Source organism: Canis lupus, chromosome 32 (genome assembly GCF_011100685.1).
Source record: "Canis lupus familiaris isolate Mischka breed German Shepherd chromosome 32, alternate assembly UU_Cfam_GSD_1.0, whole genome shotgun sequence".
NCBI classification, from domain to species: Eukaryota; Metazoa; Chordata; class Mammalia; order Carnivora; family Canidae; genus Canis; species Canis lupus.
The window spans coordinates 23,721,015-23,741,266 of NC_049253.1; the positions used below are offsets into that span (position 1 = coordinate 23,721,015).

General features: G+C 34.2%; 1 protein-coding gene across 3 annotated transcripts in view; it reads right to left on the reverse strand.

Moving 5' to 3' along the window:
• GRID2 (glutamate ionotropic receptor delta type subunit 2) overlaps positions 1-20,252 on the reverse strand; it is a 1,471,756-nt gene that overhangs the window by 584,841 nt on the left and 866,663 nt on the right. The gene's annotated exons all lie outside the window — the stretch shown is intronic.

Genomic DNA, 20,252 nt, shown 5'->3' on the forward strand with positions numbered 1-20,252 from the left:
AAAAACTAACAGCAATAGACATTATATTAATATTAAGTTAAGGATGGATAACTTCAGTAGCTTTTAGCTTGCTAATAACATAAGCACAAATAATTTATGTAAAAGGAAAAGCAAACAATATATAGGTATTGATCTTGATTAACTGAATAAATTGATTCTAAATGATTCTTGGCTTGGACTAAAAAAGTAAGCTGGGGCTCCACATGTGTGTGGAGCAGGTGTGTGTGTGTGTGTGTGTGTGTGTGTAATGGAGGTAGTTTTTGTATCACTTCCCATTCTATCCAATCTTATACATATTTTATTTTTTAAATTTTTTTTCTTATACATATTTTAAAGTATATTCTTGTGATTCATGCCATGGGGCATATAGGCACTTAACGGGTGAGACTGTTTTATCAAGGATTATTCTGATATTTTCAGCAATAATGCCTAAAGATTGGGTTTTAAATGAAGATGCTTTCTAATAACTATCAAGGAGTTGTTATAATATAGTCATTGTATTTTGCTGGTTATTCTTTGTCAAACTGAGAAATGACTGTTGAAAGATGCACTGAAACATGAGAAATACAATTGGAAATATGTTTCTTGTATGATTCAATGTTTTCTGAATGGATACAGTTATTTTCAGAATCTTTGTTTTTTCCTTTAATTTTGGTATAACTTTTGTACTATTTCAATATGCATTGCATTGGTCCCTATGACTTTATTGAAGTGTATAGATAATACATTATCATAGGAGTGAAGGTATGTTATTTATTTTTAAGTTATATCATTGTCATTTTCTGAAATACATATAGTTTTCATTTACATGGGAAACTATGTAGAAAGTATGACTGGCAGTTTTCAGTTTTAAAAATCACTTTATTCCATTAATGACAGCACTTATCTCTAATTTTATGATTATATTTTTTAAATCACCTTAGACCAATCATCACTGAAATTACTAGCAATAAAAAGTGCTAGAAAATAAGCAGGAACTCCATAAAAATTTAGGGAAACACAAACCAGAGACTCTGATATAAGGAAAGTAGTTCGTCAGATAAAATAGAGAGTAATATGTTTTTTTTTTAAAAAGTCCATGACTAAAAAAAAGCATGACCAAAATAAGAAAACATCAAGAATTCAAAGAGAAATGAAAGCCAAGGTATAGATCAAAAGAAGTACTGGAAAAAAAAAAAAAGTACTGAAGCAATATCAATAGTAGAGTGAGGAGATGACTCAGTTTAGTTTAAAATGTCTTCCTTTTGAAAATCTGTACTGTTTGGACAGATTAAGCAACACTGGGGCTATAAGAACTCTTCATTAACCTGTGGACATTTTTAAGTGAAAAGTTGTCTTATACAACAATATTTAAGGAAGAGGTAGAAAGTAAAGGTTACAATGGTGACTTACTGATAATTTGTCTATACCATTAGTCCTATTCATCTTTCGCACTCTGACCTGAAATAAACTTTGAGGCAACAGCATGAAACAATATAGAGGTACAGGTTCAGTCTTGTGTTTCAGTGGAGGAGACAGGCAAATATCTCATCTAAGGCCAGGGTTCTACCAAGAATACCACCCTCTTTTAGGAGGCTTAGGGTCACCAGGTCTTCTTTCACTCTTGTCCTTAATTTCACTCATCAGTGTGAATACATAAGACATTTTACAGCACAAATTGGAAACAAGGAAAAAGATTATTAGTATATTACTGCAGATAAAGAAATAAATCATTTACTACAATAGCCTGAGTTCATGCTTCTTGATACATCACATTTTGGGCCTACTTGTGGGATTAATTTATCCTATTTTATCTAATGTAATGTATTTTTATTAATCTTAGCTATGCACCTTTTTCTAACCTTAATACATTTTAATAAACAGCTCAGAGTAATTTTAAATCCTGTGATTTTTATAAAGGCATAGTTTCAAGACTATGCAATATTTGTTGGCCTTTTGATAAATGTTGAATATTCAGGACTTTTTTTTATGAGCCTAGTTTTTTTTGGAAAAGGAAAACAAATTATACTAGAAAGTTACTTAAGGATGAAAAGGTCAATAGGTCTGTCCCATTAATTACATACCAAAATATGTAAACACAACTAAAATCCTTGTATTAAAATGACACCATGTTATAAAGAAACTTTGAAACATTTTTATCGCTATATTGTACACAAAATGTTAATGCTTTCATTCATCATCTAAGGAATGGTCCACTGAAGGAGGACTATATTTTCCTTATATTTTACATCTTCATGCATAAACAATGTGCTGGCATGACTTCTCTGATTTTTTAATAATTGAATGTTACTAAAAGTAAGTGATGTGAAAAAGCCACTAATTAAAAAGGTAGCTGATATCTATAATGGAAGGAGCATTTAGTAAGGGGCATAAAAATGATAAGCAGTTCAATAGTCTAGATTGTGGAAACCTGGTAGGCTTTGAGTTCTTTAACTTAAATGACCGGAATAGATACACAGTACAGATAAAATAAAATCTACTACTATATCTATACTATATACAGTGTGTGTGTTTGTGTGTGTATATATATATTATATCTATTTATCTATATGGAGATATATAAATATAAGATAAGACATTTAAATATAAGATAGAGGGATCCCTGGGTGGCGCAGCGGTTTAGCGCCTGCCTTTGGCCCAGGGCGCGATCCTGGAGACCCGGGATCGAATCCCACATCGGGCTCCCGGTGCATGGAGCCTGCTTCTCCCTCTGCCTGTGTCTCTGCCTCTCTCTCTCTCTCTCTGTGACTATCATAAATAAATAAAAACTTTTTAAAAAAATAAATAAATAAAAGATAGAAATGAATATATATATCTATATGGAAAGATAGATGATAGATAGATAGATATCTCCTTCAGAAAGGTAAAATTACAGCAGAGTTAAAAAATAGAAAGGAGTGATAATTTGGTTTAAGCTTTTCACATGTGATCTCATTGAGCTAACATATAATGAACATTCTTAGGAGAGACCTATTTGAATAAAAAAAGAATAAAAAATTTGGTTTAAGCTTTTCACATGTGATCTCATTGAGCTAACATATAATGAACATTCTTAGGAGAGACCTATTTGAATAAAAAAAGAAATTCTCAGCTATCTATGTGGGTAACAAAAGCAAACTAGCTACTGCAAAGCCAAATCAATTCATCTGATACTTTTTCTATTTTTTAGTAACATTAATCATTTTCCACTTGATACACCTCAGCCTCAGTAATGCTGCATCAGGTAGGAGAATTACTAACTTGAAGGACTAAATTATCTCTGGATAAAGGATTAAGAAATGACGCTAAGATATTCTAGAATTTTTTAAAACCTTTATATTTATTTCCAGAATTATGTTAGAAGTCAAAGAGGGAAAATTGTTTCCTTTCGCCATCTTCCTTACCTAAATATCTCATCTCCTTTTTCAGCAGTAAACATATTTGAAGCCAATGAAAAAGATTAAGCAATTGATTGATTTCTTTCCTTTTTTCACTGGGGCCCTATTTTATATCTGAGAACATCACTGTAATAGTTGTGTGTTCTCATCTACAGATTCTTATAAATGTCTAGCAAGTTAGTAAACACTAATTGTATCTTTAACCCAAAATTTCAAAAAAAATTTAGATTGCTATGGAACATTGAGGATCCTAGAAATAACATATATTCTATTACCATAATGATAAGAAACATTTCTCAAAAGATCATATTATGCTGGAGCTATTAAGTCAGCATTATCTTTGGGCAACTCAGCAAGGAAAAACTAATCCAATGGGGACTTTTGTATGTTTGGTAATCAAAATAACAGAAAGGAAATATGGATTTCCCTTTGTAATCTGTTCCTCCTCTTCTTCTTACCCCATACTCCTCTCATCGTTATACATGTGTATATTAATAATGTAAAGGAGTATGGTATACCTTCATATAGAGTTGCTTCAACATTTAAATGAAGTAACATAGTTATAACAAATGAGACTACCCTGCCTCCCAAGAAGCTGAGCTTATTTTAAGGGAATTGAACGAAAAAGGGGGAAAAAATCAAGCCCTGTCAGGAAGACAAGCGATGAGTAAGGACAGACCATCTGTCACTGGCAGGAACTTTAGAACTTCTGAATCTTTAGAAAAGCCTGACAATTTATCACCATGTCTTCCATCATTTATCCTCAAATCTTTAGATGTGCTAAATATAAGACAATCGGAAGCAGAGAAATTGCCAGAGCGTGTATCTCACTGGTAATAAATGTGGAACAGTTCCTACGAGCACAGAGGACAATTTAATTGACTAAACAATAACAGCAACATGCTGTTTTTCACTCAACCTTGTGGCTTAACTAAATTAAAGTTGTTCCCTTTGCAGGATGCACTAAATATTGCACGTTTATGCAAAGGGTTCCAGTCCTCCATGCATCTGTAGCGGCGAGGATATCAGGTGCTTATTTCCTGTTCCTGTCTATTCCAAACTGTAAGGTGTAAACATGCTGAAACAAGAGGCCAGAGGAATATTAAAGAGCTACTCCTTTCCTGGCTCCTTGTCTATAGCAATACTATAGTTTCTATCAGTATTTCTAGAACTATGTTCTGTGGGATACTACTTCCACTAAAATTCATAAGCATAAGCATAAAATTCTATAGCAAATAGATTTAGGAATGCTAGGTAACCAAATTAAATAGATGTCATTACTGTATCACTCCTCAAAACTTTGAGAAGGCTAATATAAATATTGAAATACAATTAACATAAAATTCATATTATTTTTTTAAAAGATTTTATTTATTTATTCATAGAGACACAGAGAGAGAGAGAGAGGCAGAGACACAGGCAGAGGGAGAAGCAGGCTCCACGCAGGGAGCCTGACGTGGGACTCGATCCAAGGTCTCCAGGATCACGCCCTGGGCTCTGGCGGCTCTAAACCGCTGCACCACCGGGGCTGCCCTAAAATTCATATTAATAGGTAATACTGGTTTTATTTATTTATTTATTTATTTATTTATTTATAAATATTTTATTTATTTATTCATGAGAGACACACACACACACAGAGGCAGAGACACAGGGGGCGAAGCAGGCTCCCTGTGGGGAGCCTGGTGTGGGACTCTATCCCAGGACCCTGGGATCATGCCTTGGGCCGAAAGCAGATGCTCAACTCTTGAGCCACCCAGGCATCCCACTGTTTTTATTTATTAATATTTGGGGACATATGGCTTCACTCTATGATCATGAGCTCTAAAGTAAAAGAGTCAATGCCTCCATTTCCTTACAGTGTGACTTTGAGCAAATTAACCCTACAAGCTTCCGTTTCCTCAATTGTTACTAGGATTAATGCCAGTGCCTACATAATAAAAATCATAGTGAAGATTAAATGCAACAATGACAAACTCTCAATAAATACTAGCTCTTCCGTTGTAATTAATATGCTTTATGGAGTTGCAGGAGAAGATATTTGGAATGTGGCATATTCCACAAGTACCTGTGGAATTAGTACTTTTGGGGAAGTGTAGACTAGAATCAATTTAGCCACACATTCCTAAGAGTTTCCAAAATTTTATTGAAGCAGGAAGAATGTTCTAATTTTAAAATCATGGTCTTAAAATAATCCTATGGAGAGAGTGATTAACAGAGGACGTTTTCCATAAAACAATAACAAATACAAAAACAAAAGTTGAATTACCATATTTTCTGTAAAATTCAAATGCATATGTAATCGTTTTGGCTAAATAGTGATACTCGCTCTTTACTCCTTTTAGCTTTTTTCCCCCTTTCTAATTAATTAAAAGAAAAGAAACCAAAATAAACCATTATACTCTCCTCCAATAAAGTATAGAAAGGGAATATACTGTGTATAGTTTATAGCAAGTAGTAGATTTTTTAGTAAGAGATCATTGGATTTACAGTCCAAACCCCACATTCAATGTTCTGAGTGTCACATATGACTAAACGCACTGCCACAAAGTTCTGTTTAAAAAATGCAAACATACTAATGCTTCAAAATATAAAGGTACAAAATATCAGTCTTCTTAAGGTACCGTCAACCTGAAATTCATTTCCATTACTTGTAAAAAAATTTTTAAGATAAGCGCTTTTTCATTTTTCTTCTCACTGGAACTGCCAAAGCACAAGTACACGGAGATGTTAGACTGTTATTTGCATAGATTCCATTTTTAAATCCCAAATATATCCAGCAGATGGCATCAGTAAACCCTCGAGCTGATACTGGGCAACATGGGGATATTCTGAAATGACTGCCTTGTTTGCATTTCCCCTTGAGCCCAGCATGGGTCCTCAACTCTCTTCTGTTCTTATCCAAGCAGCTACTATCTGCCATCCCACTCTGTGCCTTTTGCTTTAGAATCTCTGCTCTGATCTTCCAGCTGGAAGACCACAAATACGTTTTCATCCAAATCCTCTTTCCATTACTGCCAAAGTTATTTCATAAACGGATATGCTAGAATTATTGTTACTGCTGTGCAGTTGGGTCTTCCCACACCCCCTGGGAGATGGAAATATGCCACTGCTGAGATGTGGCCAAAAGTATGGTACCTGCTAGGCTTCTTAATGTGGAAAGATGGGAGCGCGCACATATACACGAAATAGAGAATCTGCATGCGACATATACCCACCTTCCTGTGTCCTAAATTACTGAACAGAGATTGAAAATGATTAAAAGTGAACTCATGATTTCAATACTTTGACGGATGAGGATATAAATAAGGATTTGACATTTATTTCCAGTGCAGAGGACCACTGTATAACTGTTTTAATTCTTTGTGAATTCTTGCTTGCATTGGGGTTCTTTTAGATTACTGCTGTGGTGATTAAAGAGTACTTCTCTCGAAAGAATTAGGAAAAGCATTGTTGTTGAGAGACTGTTAGTCAACCTTTGGCACAAGAGAATTGCATTAAAATATTTTTCTGATTTTGTTATTTAATAGCTAAATGATTCTTGACAGAGTAAATTAATTCCTAAGCATAACTGGCAAACAAATAAATACAAGTTCTTGCTTGGATTTTGATATGGATTTAAAATGATGATTTGGGGGGCACACTGGCTCTTAATTGCTAGGACTTACGAAATAAGGCTTTCTTGTTATCTTGAAGCAAATAAAGGGGGGAAAAGCTTCTTAGAGAAAAGTCTATTGATCACATCAAAATGCAACATACAAGCTTTTCACCACTGTGAACTTCCATGCTTTGTTTTGTTCCCTCCCACCTCGCCTCCCCCCTTTAGTTTCTTTTGATCTCCTCTGTATCTTCTCTCTTTGACAAAGCGTTTCTCAAAACTCAGACTGAAGTAAATGTCAAATCCTTTCCCAACTCTTACCTCTCTAAGCCCAGGAAGCATGTCCCCAAGCTCGTGCTCATCTAGCATGTTGAACAAACCTGTATCCAAACTTAAATCACACTTGGTTATGTAACTGACTGTGAGAACTGTGTTGTGTTTTATATTTCCCTCTTGGTTAACCTGACTGGCTTTCTTGCTGGTCCTTCCAGTCCAGCGCTGGCTTTTGTCCTTGCAGTGGGAGAGATGTACAGAGACACATAGCCCTTTGCATTTCTTGTGGGACTCGGCAAAAATATCACTTCCTCAGGAATGACTTCTATAATCACCCACTCTTGCACCACCGATGCACTTACCCCACGCAAGGCCAACACACACACGCACACCACACTGACACACACTCACACTTATTTACTGCCTCTTTCCATGCACTAGGAATATAAACTTCACAATGCTAAGAATTTCAGTTTGATTATTGGTCTACATCCTTAGAATAATCAGTGATACATAGTAAGGTTTCAGTAAAATTTGTTGCCAGGCACAAGGCAGATTTTCACTAAATGCTGTTTGTAGGAAAAAAGACAACTCTATAGTCCCAACTCCTGTTTAGATATCTATGGATGTCATTATCTCAACTGGGACAAAACCATTTGATAAACTTGTATTGGAAAGAAGTCACAGGGTGGGATTTAATTTTTAAAAAATAAATAAATAACTAGAAAATTACTCCATTCACATTTTCTCAAATGAAGAGATCTTCATTATTTATGTGGTAATGAAGTATAGAATTACCATATTCAAAATATCTAAAGTCAAAAACCTCAGAATTTTGAAGTTATATGATATTAGAAGAAAACATAAAATTTGAGTAACTGAGCTTGAGTTCAAATGCCAGATCTCCTTACTGATATTCGGATATATTACTTGCCTTGAATCTCACTTTCCTGGTTATGGGAATAATGCTTTTTTCTCAGATAGTGAGGTCTAAATAGATGAATGTCTCTAAAGCACCTAAGACATCGCAAGTACTCAAAATTACTAACCTCTTTCTTTTGTAAACCTTTTTAGCCTTCACTCAGGTTACTGCAGTACTTTTGACAATAACTCATAAATGACTGAGTATATTTTTCAATTCAGCAAAGACTTGTTGAATGCTATTTATAGCATATATAAATAATAAAAGCTAATATTTGTTGAGTGCTTATTATGTGCTGGGCACCAAGTGCTTTTACATTATACAATAACTTATCTAATGTTCACTATATCCTTATGATGTAAGTACTACATTTATGTCCACCTTACATGAGCATAAACTGAAGCAACTCACCCAAATCATAGAGCTGGGTGTGGAAGCCAGAATCAATAACTAGTAAACAAATTCCCTACATAATGTTTTCATAGCCTTCGTCCAAGTTTCAGAAACCATTATGCTTTTTTCAGAATTAAACTGAATATTGTACATTGCATGATACATATTGTTTTACATATTTAAACTCAATTGTATAACTTTTTTCTATCTACTGTTCACCTTTGAAAGAGTATTAGCCATAGAAAATTTTGAAAAATGCAGGCAATTTTACCCACCGTTCTGCTCCATGATCTTTGCCTTCAAGTGGTATGAGAAAATTTGTTTTTCTTTTAGTCAGTCTTAATTCCCATATTCTATTTTAGCTATTGCTTAATCAAAGAAACAATTATCTGTTCCTATGATCTCTCCATAACAGAACTTTTGATTATCATTGCAGTATAAAGGGTCCAAAGCTTCTAGAAGAGAAAATGTACAATGATTCTCATTGTGGCAATAAAGCCATCAGGCATCTAATTTCTGCAGTTAGTCAGTTAATCAGCTTTCTACCGTTCGTTATATAACTTGGCCATATTTTGGGTTTTTGATAGCTCATCATTGATGACGCCAACATGGATACTATTATTACTCATTAAAAGACATTCTTAGTTCAATATGTATGTTATCTTTGGCCTCTTCTAATATTTCAGAGGTACTCTGCTTTCTAGAATATCAAGAGTGATATAAAATGTTGATGATTCTAAACTCAAAATACTTCTCAGGGGAGAAAAAGTATTAAAAAATAAAGTCTTATTAGTTTTGATACACAAAGTACCCGAAAGAAAAATAAAGAGAGGCAAAATGTGAGTTTCCATGGCCACAATCCTAAATTGTTTGGGTCATTCTCAAGACATTGTAGCTCATTGGAGGTATGATCCTTGAATATTTTACAGAATCAAAACAAGACCTTCAAGCTTTCTGGAGTTTCTAAATTTCTTTCATAAAAACTATACCTTGTGGCCTACTATAAAAAAATGTTTTCAATGGTGTTGGACTTGACAGCATGGATACTTTCCAGAATTTCAAGCAATTGACTCTCCCGTCTGTGCTTTTTCACTATGGTGAAATATAAACCATCTTTTTCTTACCACTGACAAATCACCTTATGGTGTTAGAACTGTGTTTAGTAACAAAATGTCAGTTGAAACTGAGGCACCAACTGTTAACTGCTCAAACAAAATGTCATTTGTAGAAAAGAATTACAGAGTTTGACAAAGGAACCTATGCTATGATCACAGAATGCAAAAATCTTCAAAATGATCTGACACATTTTATAATTTTCATTTATCTTAAGCCTTTCGATAAATTATTTTTTAATTTTTTGAATTTTGTTTACATGTATGCTTATCTGTCTGTGTTTATAATTGCACAACTTCTACAAAATGACGAGTGTTACCCCACATGTCACTTGCATTGTTCCACCTTTCCTATAAATGGATTACACAAATGTATTATTTAGCATCACTGAAAAATTTATGGCTTCCAACCCCTACTGGACACTTAATTATAACTAGAGATTCTTCTATCTATATACCCAGTCAGTTTTGCTCCTCCCCATTCCCCATGGCAGCAAAGAATTCAGCCTCAGCCAGCTCCACTAGCCCATTTCCTTAACAACTTCACAAGTAACTTTTCTCCTATTTAAATAAATAATGGATAAAGAGGTCAACAGGTAGAAATGGTTTCAAGCCCTCTCAAGTTCCTGACCCTCTAATATTAACAATTAAGCAAAAAAAAAAAAATCTGAATAACAACTAATATTTGGGAGGGGTGTATTACCTATTAGAAATGATGGTAAACATTTTAATGACTTTCATCATCTAGGTCTTATATTAACCCTTTTAAGGTAGGTGCTATTATTTTTCCCGTTTTACAAATGAATAAACACAACTTCACTCCTCCCCTCTCTTGACAGTAAAATAGACACTCTTCCTCCAAAGGAGACTAATCATTTCAATAGAGCTCTAGATCCCTTTCTCCCTTTCTCCTTAGGGAATCTGCAACAACAGTTATTTACATACTTGGTAAATATGTAACACATGACTTCTCAAATGACTTTTATTTTTTTTAATTTTTTTTATTTTTTCAAATGACTTTCACAGACCATCTTGTCAAATACCACCTATGATTGCTTTCTCTTTTTTTACTCCTCCCATTTATGTGCTGATCATTCCGGCTTCTGTCCTCAACTCCTTCTCCTTTTTATTTGTCCAGCCTCTAGGTATCATTTTGGCACAATTATCCTGGTTATTTCTAAGAGATCTTCCATAATCACTACACCACTTTCACCATAAACTTGTCTTAAAATGTGGATCTGAACCACTATCACAGATCATATGTATTTATGTTTTAATTTTTTTTTTAATTTGGCCGAATTCTTTACCATACTAAGAGCTACTTGAGGCAGGAATGGTGTTTTACCTATTTTATATTCCCAACAACTAACTCTAGACCTGATTCATAATAGACATTAAACAAGTATTGCGAACTGGATCTAAACTATTCTGTTAGAAGGTTACTTTGCCCCATAAGGTTACTGTAGATGTTAGAAGATTACTTTGCCCCTGTTCCTCTGTCCAAGTGAATTTCCCTGCAACTGCAGGGGAAAGGACTTTTCCAGCATATTGACCTATGCCACCTGAAGAGCTTGTATCCCTTTTCTTTTCTGCCTGAGGACTTTTTTCCAGGATATTCGGCCACATAAAATCATAACCTAGAAGTAGGATATGTTAACAGCTTTGGAGGTCAACTCTCAACCAATGTGGATGGGAAGTAATGATTAATGCTCCTGTTTCTCCACCTCCAGTCGGGGGTGACTCTGAGGTATATTCCAAACACACTTTCTCAGAAGGTTCCCTACAGGATCGAGCCTCATTTGCCCAAATTTTAATCCATTCCTGATAATACGGTCTTGATTGGCTTTTCTCTTTACTCTCTCTCATGTTTACCACTTTCTCACTTGGACTTTTTGGGACCAATTCCCTCATAAATAATCTGCACCCAAGTACTTTTCTCAGGATCTATACCAGTAACTCAAACTCAGTCAGCCTTCCTACATAAAACACACAATTTACTATACATGAATAGAGAAGAGTTGCTATAGTTAAATGAAATTCTTGAGAAGTAGAAAAATTGTTGAGACATTAAAATTATTCACAATCTGTCCATAGGAGTTGTCTTCCTATAATAGACTGCTGAGAACTCTCATAATCCTAAAAAGCTTTGATGTCACTGTGTACAGTGTATTTGGGAAGTCTTCACATAGGTAATTCTCAATTTTAGTGATTGTTAGAATCACCTGGAGGACATTTTAAACATATTGCTGGGTCCACTCCAATAGTTTCTGATTTAGAAGTTCTGGCATGGAGTTTGAGAATTTGCATTTCTAACAAGTTCCCAGTTGGTGCCTGTGCTGCAGGTTTAGTGAATCATTTTGAGATCCACTGTTTTACAAAAAAGCCCTGGTCAGGGACTGACTGTGATGACTTGACGTTAATTCTATATCCATTCAATTACTTTGACAAAACCATTCAAGCTTTTTGAGCACCTGAAATATACTAGACACAGCACTAGGACAGGAAGTGCTTCACTGAGCAAGACAGACTTGGTCTTTCTTCTTTTTTTTTTTTTAATTTTTATTTATTTATGATAGTCACAGAGAGAGAGAGAGAGAGGCAGAGACACAGGCAGAGGGAGAAGCAGGCTCCATGCACCGGGAGCCTGATGTGGGATTCGATCCCGGGTCTCCAGGATCGTGCCCTGGGCCAAAGGCAGGCGCCAAACCGCTGCGCCACCCAGGGATCCCCGTCTTTCTTCTAACTGAGCTTTCAGTCTAGCTCCACTGTAGACTATTAGGAATAGGAAAAGTGTAAGAGAGCTGCCAGTCCACAGGTGATATTCCTTCACAAATAACCAAGGACAAGCACCATTCCATAAGAGGAAAGACAAAATCCTTGTTTCAGAAAGAATACGGTCGTGTTAAGCTTATTGTTTAAAAATTGCTTCTTATTTGAAGCAAACTTTTTTACATAAATTAAAGTGTCGCTATTTATATCTCAATCATATCTGCACAAATCATAAACAAATTATTTCAATCACACATATTTTCTGTTTGGAGTGATGGATTATTATTTATAAGGATTGCATTTTGGGGAATGATCATCATAAACATTACTTTGATTCTACTACCATGTTTGTTTATTTTTCAATCTGCAAGTGACAAAATCAGCCTTGAATAAAGGCTACCAATTATATCTTGAAATACATAATTGAATTTGCCTGTTCATTATTTCCTATATGCCATTCCAAGTTCAACAGCAAGAATCAGTTCTGCTATGTTGTTAAATAAATTACGTATCAAGGCTTGATTTAGCTACCTCCAATCAGATAAAAAGAAAAGAAAAAGTTTATACATATATATATAACATATATATATAATATATATTCTAAAGATTACTGTAGGTATTTCACTCTTCAGTTCATTTCTCTTTTAAGAACTGAATTTTTATTAGGAATTATAAAATGAGACTAAGGTGTGTTTCTGTCATTAAAGTGAGGCCATAAATGCTATGTGGTATATTTGCATTTCATAATTCAAAAGGTGGCTTAGAGATATTTGTCAGGACTTTCTTGGTCCATTTTAAAGAGTTATATACTGATTTCAAATCTTCCATATGGCTCACAGTTTACTTAAGTACTTAGCACTGTTTCACAACATTGGTTCATATTTAGCATAATTTCATAGTTTACTCAGGTCAGAATATAAAAAGGAAGAAGCAAAGATGGATCTATTAGGTAATAATTCCTTGGACTCTTTCAGACCCAAAGACTTATGCACTAACAGCTATAATTCTGAAGGCCACCTGTTTTCCTCCCTAGAGAAATTTGAAAACAGTCATAAATCAGGCTGGTTGACAAGCTTCAAAAGCCTTTCTTCCAAGATGACAGAAGTATGAGGAGACTTTCTTTAAGAATATTCTGGTAGTACTTACTCTTGCAAGAATTAAAGACAGAGACATAGTTGAAATAAATGTCATTCTCTGATCTGATCACAGACATTGAAATTGAGTTTTTTTTCTCTTACTGCTCTGTTTTGTTTCTTTTGCATATTTATTGGTATAACACAGACTTACTGATATGACACTTTAGTGTACCCCTTACCATCTAATGGAGTAAAGCATGTAGTAGTTTAGCATGCTTGTTCTTATAAACACATTTCCCTGACTTGCAGTATGATTCACAGTGAGGTTAACTAAGGATACTTTTCATATCACTAGAAAATTTCTATTTCCAGATCTACTCATCCCTTGTCTTTTTTTTTTTTTTTAAGATTTTATTTATTTATTTGGCAGAGAGAGAGAAAGAGAGAACATAAGCAGGGGAGTGTCAGAGGGAGAGGGAAAAGCAGGTTCCCAGCTGAGGAGGTAACCCAATTTGGGGCTCAGTCCCAGGACCCTGGGGTCATGACCTGAGCCAAAGGCAGACACTTAACCTACTGAGCCACCCAGGTGCTTCCCCTTGTCTTTTAGGTACAAAATTGAGAAAATCAAAAAGATACCATTGACTTGAATATTACATTGTACGTTCTAAACAATTCACATGAATGTTTATCATTCAAGTTTCTAATTTAATAATTTAAAAGACAATGCATTTATTAGAGAAGGCCATCTTCATTCTTAAAGGTTTGACCTGTAATATTTTTTTTCGTTTTAAGTTCTTTAACTGAGTCATGAAATTATCTTCAAATGGTTTTTTCAGTGGTTAGTTGTCTTGTTTTGTTAGAGAGAGAAAAAAAATGCTATAAGATTATGAATTCAACTCCTGTGTAAGTAAATTACTATTCCTTTCTTCCAAAATTGTGGTTTTATCCATAGGAGACTAGTCCCAACAAAAAGAACTGAATATTATACCATAATCATTGAGTTTTTGTTTGTTTTCCTAAGTAGGCTCCACCCTGGGGCTTGGCTCATGACACTGAGATCAAGACCTAAACTGAGATCAAGAGTCAAATGCTTAACCCAGTGAGCCACCCAGCCATCCCCATTACTGAGTTTTCAAATGGAGAATGTAAAGAGCAGAAACTTGATGTGATAGAGAGGTATTGCAAAAGGAGGAAAAGAATACTGAAGAGTCATACAGGAATGGGTCAAAGACCTTTGAAGTATAATGAACCATTTCTCAATGGTATTTTGCAGAATATAGTGGAGAGAAATCTTTTTTGAAATATTATTGATAAATAAAATATACTTAAAATTAATTTTGAATAAATGGAAAGCTGAGATTGATATCTTATGCAAATATTTTCATAAATTTTGACTCAAAGAATTGCAGCATTGTAGATTTGGTTTAGACAACAGTTTTGGACACACAGAAAATAGCCAAATCTGGATGTGACAAAAAGAAAAATCTAAATAATGCTTTTACAATTATTTTTTGAATAACATTTAGAGATGAGAGACTGAAGATTTATAACAACTACTGTGTGTAATTTATTATTTGTAAAAACATTTATAATTATATATAAATAAAATTTATATATCATTTAAAAATCATCACATATGCTTAGTTGTATTAGATAAATCAATCTTTCTAATTATAAAGACCCTAGTAAAAGAATCTCTCTTAACATTCTAGAAGTAGGTATGCAGGCAAAGAGGAACAGAGCTTGCTATCCTGCTAAGTTTCTAGTGTACACAGTGGAAAGAAGCAGATAAGCAGTAATTCTTATCAACTGATTCCTTAACAGGGCTGAATTCTCTCGGTATGTTTTTGTCATAGAATAATGCCATTAAATTATTGTAAAGATTCTATTCAGTTGAAAAATTTATTCTTAAAAAGAAGAATAAAGAATTTCAATTTAAAAATGATATACTCTTATTTTTCTATTTTTCTTAAATTTTAGCATATATATATGTAGTTAAAAACACAGTTAACTAATTTTATTTGAAATTTTTGATATTTGTAATTATACCCTATCATTCTCAGAGCTAATACAATCTAAGATTAATTTCCAGGTATTCTTCAAATTATTTTCAATTTTTCTTATGTGCCTTAATAAAAATCACTTAATAAAAATTATTAATTTGCAAAAAATCTGAATCATATTGCATTTTAAAATTTTACTTTCTTTTACTTAAACTTACTTTGTGATAAGAGGTCTCTGCAAATACAAAGGAAATAATTACGCCAAAATCTCAAAATATCCAATGAGAATTGTGATTAAAACAATAACAGAAAAGAGAAAAAAAATAGGTCAAAGGATGATCTAACTTAATAGGAAACTGTGTCATTCCTTTAAATAATGATTTCTTTTTCTGTTCTAATATTATTTGTAAAAGTTCATGCCACTGGGAAAATTCATCTCTTTAGCTCTGAATATGATTTAAGAAAGCTAAAATAAAGCATTTCAAAAAAAATGTTCTTGAAAGCCAAGGAGAAAACATTTTTGGGGGGTTGAAAGTTGGGTATTATTTGAAACTTGGAACATGCCAAATATTTATGGTTTGAAATTCAAATTATGATTGAAATTATCAGATGGTTCACCAAAATGTCAAGGGCCATCCAATATGCCAAATTTCTGAATGGAGTTGAGGAGACAATAAACTTTGAATAAAGAATAAGTGTCTCCTTGAAAGCTGAATTAAATCCTCTTTATTAAGTCAGTGACTATTCCAATTTATAGAAATCAATAGTGGCTCTTGAGTTGTGTTTAATAAACTATAGGGGTCTATATTAAATTCTAAAAATATCAAGAATATAAACAAAAAAATCTGTGTAAAGACACTAGAGTTTGTTGTTGTTTTAATAAAAGCAAAGCAAACACTGCTAGACTATTTCCTTTCTTAAGACATTTTATTTGGGGAACAAAGTATAACAAGAAAAAAAGAATGAAACCACCAAACTCCTTAAACTATTCAAGTTTATAATACAAAAGATAGATGGAAAAAGGCAATTCTGCAAATTTGAAATTTAATTATTGTAAATATGCTCATCTAAAGAGCGCAACAAAATCAGCACCAGGACTGGTGTCACTCTCAGAGTTCAAAGTGAAAAATATATCACTACATGAGGAGGCAAGCAAATTGTTCCATTGCAGGCTTTCTATTTCATTAATCATTTCCAAAAGCCTCTGCTCTTCAGCAGCCAATACTGGAGATATTTACATAGGATTTAAATATTGTCAATAAATGGTGATATTGAAAACTTCCAGATAAGAAGTTTCAGATCTAAACATGATGGTAATGTCCTGTATGCTATCTATATTTTACTTTCTGTAACTAAATTGGGAAAAAAATGCAGCAGAAGCAACAAGATCTTAGACTAAAATTTTTCTTTAAGAGACATATATACACACACACACAAATATATGATACATATATATCTTAAAAGAAATATATATGGACAATGGATATATGTGTGGTTTGGTTAAATACTGAACAAAAAGTAAAGTGATTCAGTGGAAGTGCATCTATTGAATAAACAAACAGAGACTCTCTGGAGTCAGTAAAAAAAAGGTCACATGGCCATATTATGTAATACTGAATAGGGATTTAATTACAAATATGTTAAAACCATTTAGGGAGGGGAAGGGGTAATTTTGTGTGAGATAATTGTATATAAGCTAAATTCTTATCTTTCTTCTTAGCTCATCAATAGATAGTGCCTATATCTGAAAAACCAGGGGAAGTCATGTAAAAATGTTATTTGAAAATATTTGGAAAATAGAAGTAGCTAAAACAAAAACAAACAAACAAAAAACCCCAAAACAAACAAACAAACAAACAAAAAGGTTAAAGGCATTCTCTATAGAGTGGGAGGAGAGAGGAGGGAGGAATGGGGAAGCAACTCCTGTTTTTCATTATTAGTTTTATAAATACATAAAAAAAATATTGAGTACATATAAATGTCTGACAAATATAAAATTTATTTTTAAAAACTGGGTGCATATTCTTTGACCACACTATTATAAAAGGCAACAAATTTTTTTAAATGATCCATGAAAATTAGCTAAGCAAAGTATTTTCTAATTATTTTTTGTTAAAATATGCTCAAAAATCATATTAAAGTGTAATTAATAGTTGCAATTTTAAAGTGTGTTATCTTTTGAAGGTACCATACTTCATGTTGACATTATCAATCTTAAATATATCCTTCGTATTATAAAAGTAAAGCATTATCAGTTCCTCTGTTGCTGACCTTGCCATGTCTCTGTAGATTAAAAAAATCACTTTGAGTGTCCGTAGTCAATTAAAACTGTGATATCCTATAGAGAATGTTTATTATTTTCTTGCTGCTTTTATTATCTTCTTTGGGAACAATGACATTCCCCATAGTAGATCAAAGATCTTTGGGAAACGACTCTTCTATCATAGGAGACCCTTTTGAAATTCACAGCAACCAAATGACAAAAACATTTCTTACCACGGAGAGGGCTTTAACAAGAAAGCAAAACAAAGGCACTTTTGAAATTTCCCCTTGAAATCTCCTTCTACCTCTATATGGGGACTTTGATTCAACATAAATACAGAGCCATATGAAAATCCACTGAAGTCAAATAGGACAGACCAATCAAATGCACCTTTTCTTCAGACATGCTTTATTTACCCTATTATCTATTAATATTTCTTTAATACGAAGTTGAATGAAACTGGATTATTCAAAGTAAAATTGTGTTTTTTCTGACACATCACTGTATCTGCAAACAAGTACCTAAGAGATTTGATATTCCTAGGAATTTGTTTAACACTAGGGACTTCAGAGATTTTATGAAAATTTACCTGTGAGATTTTCTTTGAGAGATAATAAGGCTAAAGTGGTTGAATCCTGCTGGCTGCAGAGAGGAACAGAATTATCACTTACATGAGGAAAGATAATGCATATCCACAGTTAAAGCCAAAAGAAGTAGGGACTTCAAACGCTTGGCTGAATGTACAAGGACACAGTCAGTAAACAGACCACTTAAGTGAAGCTGAGCGATACTGTTCACTACCATCCCTTAACTGTTACAGTGTTGAACTGCATGAATAGCCAGAGCCAAGTAGAACCATTCCAAGTCATTTATGGGGCACCTAAAATGTGCTGGGCTGATTTCACCACTCTACCATTCTTTTTTTTTTTTTTTTTTTAAGATTTTATTTATTTATATGAGAGAGAGAGAGAGAGCGCGCAAGCAGGGGGACCAGCAGAGTCAGAGGGAGAGGGAGAGGGAGAAGCAGGCTTCCCCATTGAGCAAGGGAGCCTGACTCCAGGCTTGATCCCAGGATGCTGGGATCATAATCTGAACTGGAGGCCGACGGTTAACCAACTGAGCCACCCAGGTGTCCAACCTTTCTCATTCCTGACTAAATGTTTCTTTTTAATAGTGTCTCCCACCTGGAATATTTTTAAACCTTTTTTCTCCTGCCCAAGGCATGACCCATTTTCTTTCAATAAATGTCTATGTTGAACCTGGGCAGATTTTTTAAAGGAGCAATAACTGGGACTTAAGTCTTCCCTTCCCAACCCAGTTATTGCTCCTTTAAAAAATATGCCCAGGTGACTGTTGGGCACCATTCATTTAGGTGCTTATTATATATATCTAGGAATTTCTGCTTATGTTTTATAGGGTAAGTGATATAGTGGAAACTCCCTGGACTTAAAAAGCAGTTTGATTTTAAATTTCACCCCATTGCCTTATAATCTAATCAATCTGAACAAATTCTCGGCATTGCTAAGACTAATGTCTCCTTATTTATAAATTGGGAATAATGCCAACTTCCCTGAGCAGTTACATGGATTAATTGACATAATTTATGTCTCCTGCCCAGCTCAGTGCCTGGCACATGATCGTATGAGACAAATGTTTGGTGCCTTTCAATTCCTGGCTGGATTATAAAATCCTGGAGGACAGGGAATTGCCTTACTTTATACCCTGTGCAGAGTCTGGCAGTAATTAAGTACCTTGCAGACATTTACTAACTACTTGTTTGAATGAACGTATCAGCTGGGTGCCATGAGGAATCCCTAATGGGCTCTCTATTGAGTGCTCTCAGCAACTACAGGGACTCTCTAGATGTATTAGAACAAATCCATCACAAGGGAAACACCTATTGATTAAGGGTCAGTACTATCATTTTTCAGTATGGAGGAAAACATGTTTATGTCCTTAAAAGGGGCAATAAAATCATTATTTTGACCCCATGATACATTGTTTAGTAATATGTTCAATTTATAAACTTGACAGACACAGATCTGTCAAGGGAAGAACAAAACTGTAACCAAAATGTGAAAACGTTTTGCAAGGTCAGAGTTTCTCCTGTATTAATAATCCCCGAATGGAGCACCTCATTACCCACTTTCCTTTGGTAAATCAGAAATCTGTGGAAATTAAGATATTATGCATCTATATAGCTACATGTGGCAACTAACTTTCAGGAATTCATTGTTCTTTATATAAGACCAATTTACCCTATTATCCTCATTTCCCATTTTGGTTTAATTCTGCTCAGTCGATAAGTAGAGGAACCTGTAAGTAATTCACAGGACTAGTGTGGCACTGCTCACACTCGAGCACACATCAGAATCTGCTGACGGGAGTGTAGGGCTCCACCCCCTGAGTTTCTGACTCAGTAGAGCTGAAGTGGGGTCCCAGAATTTGCAATTCTAACACTTTTCC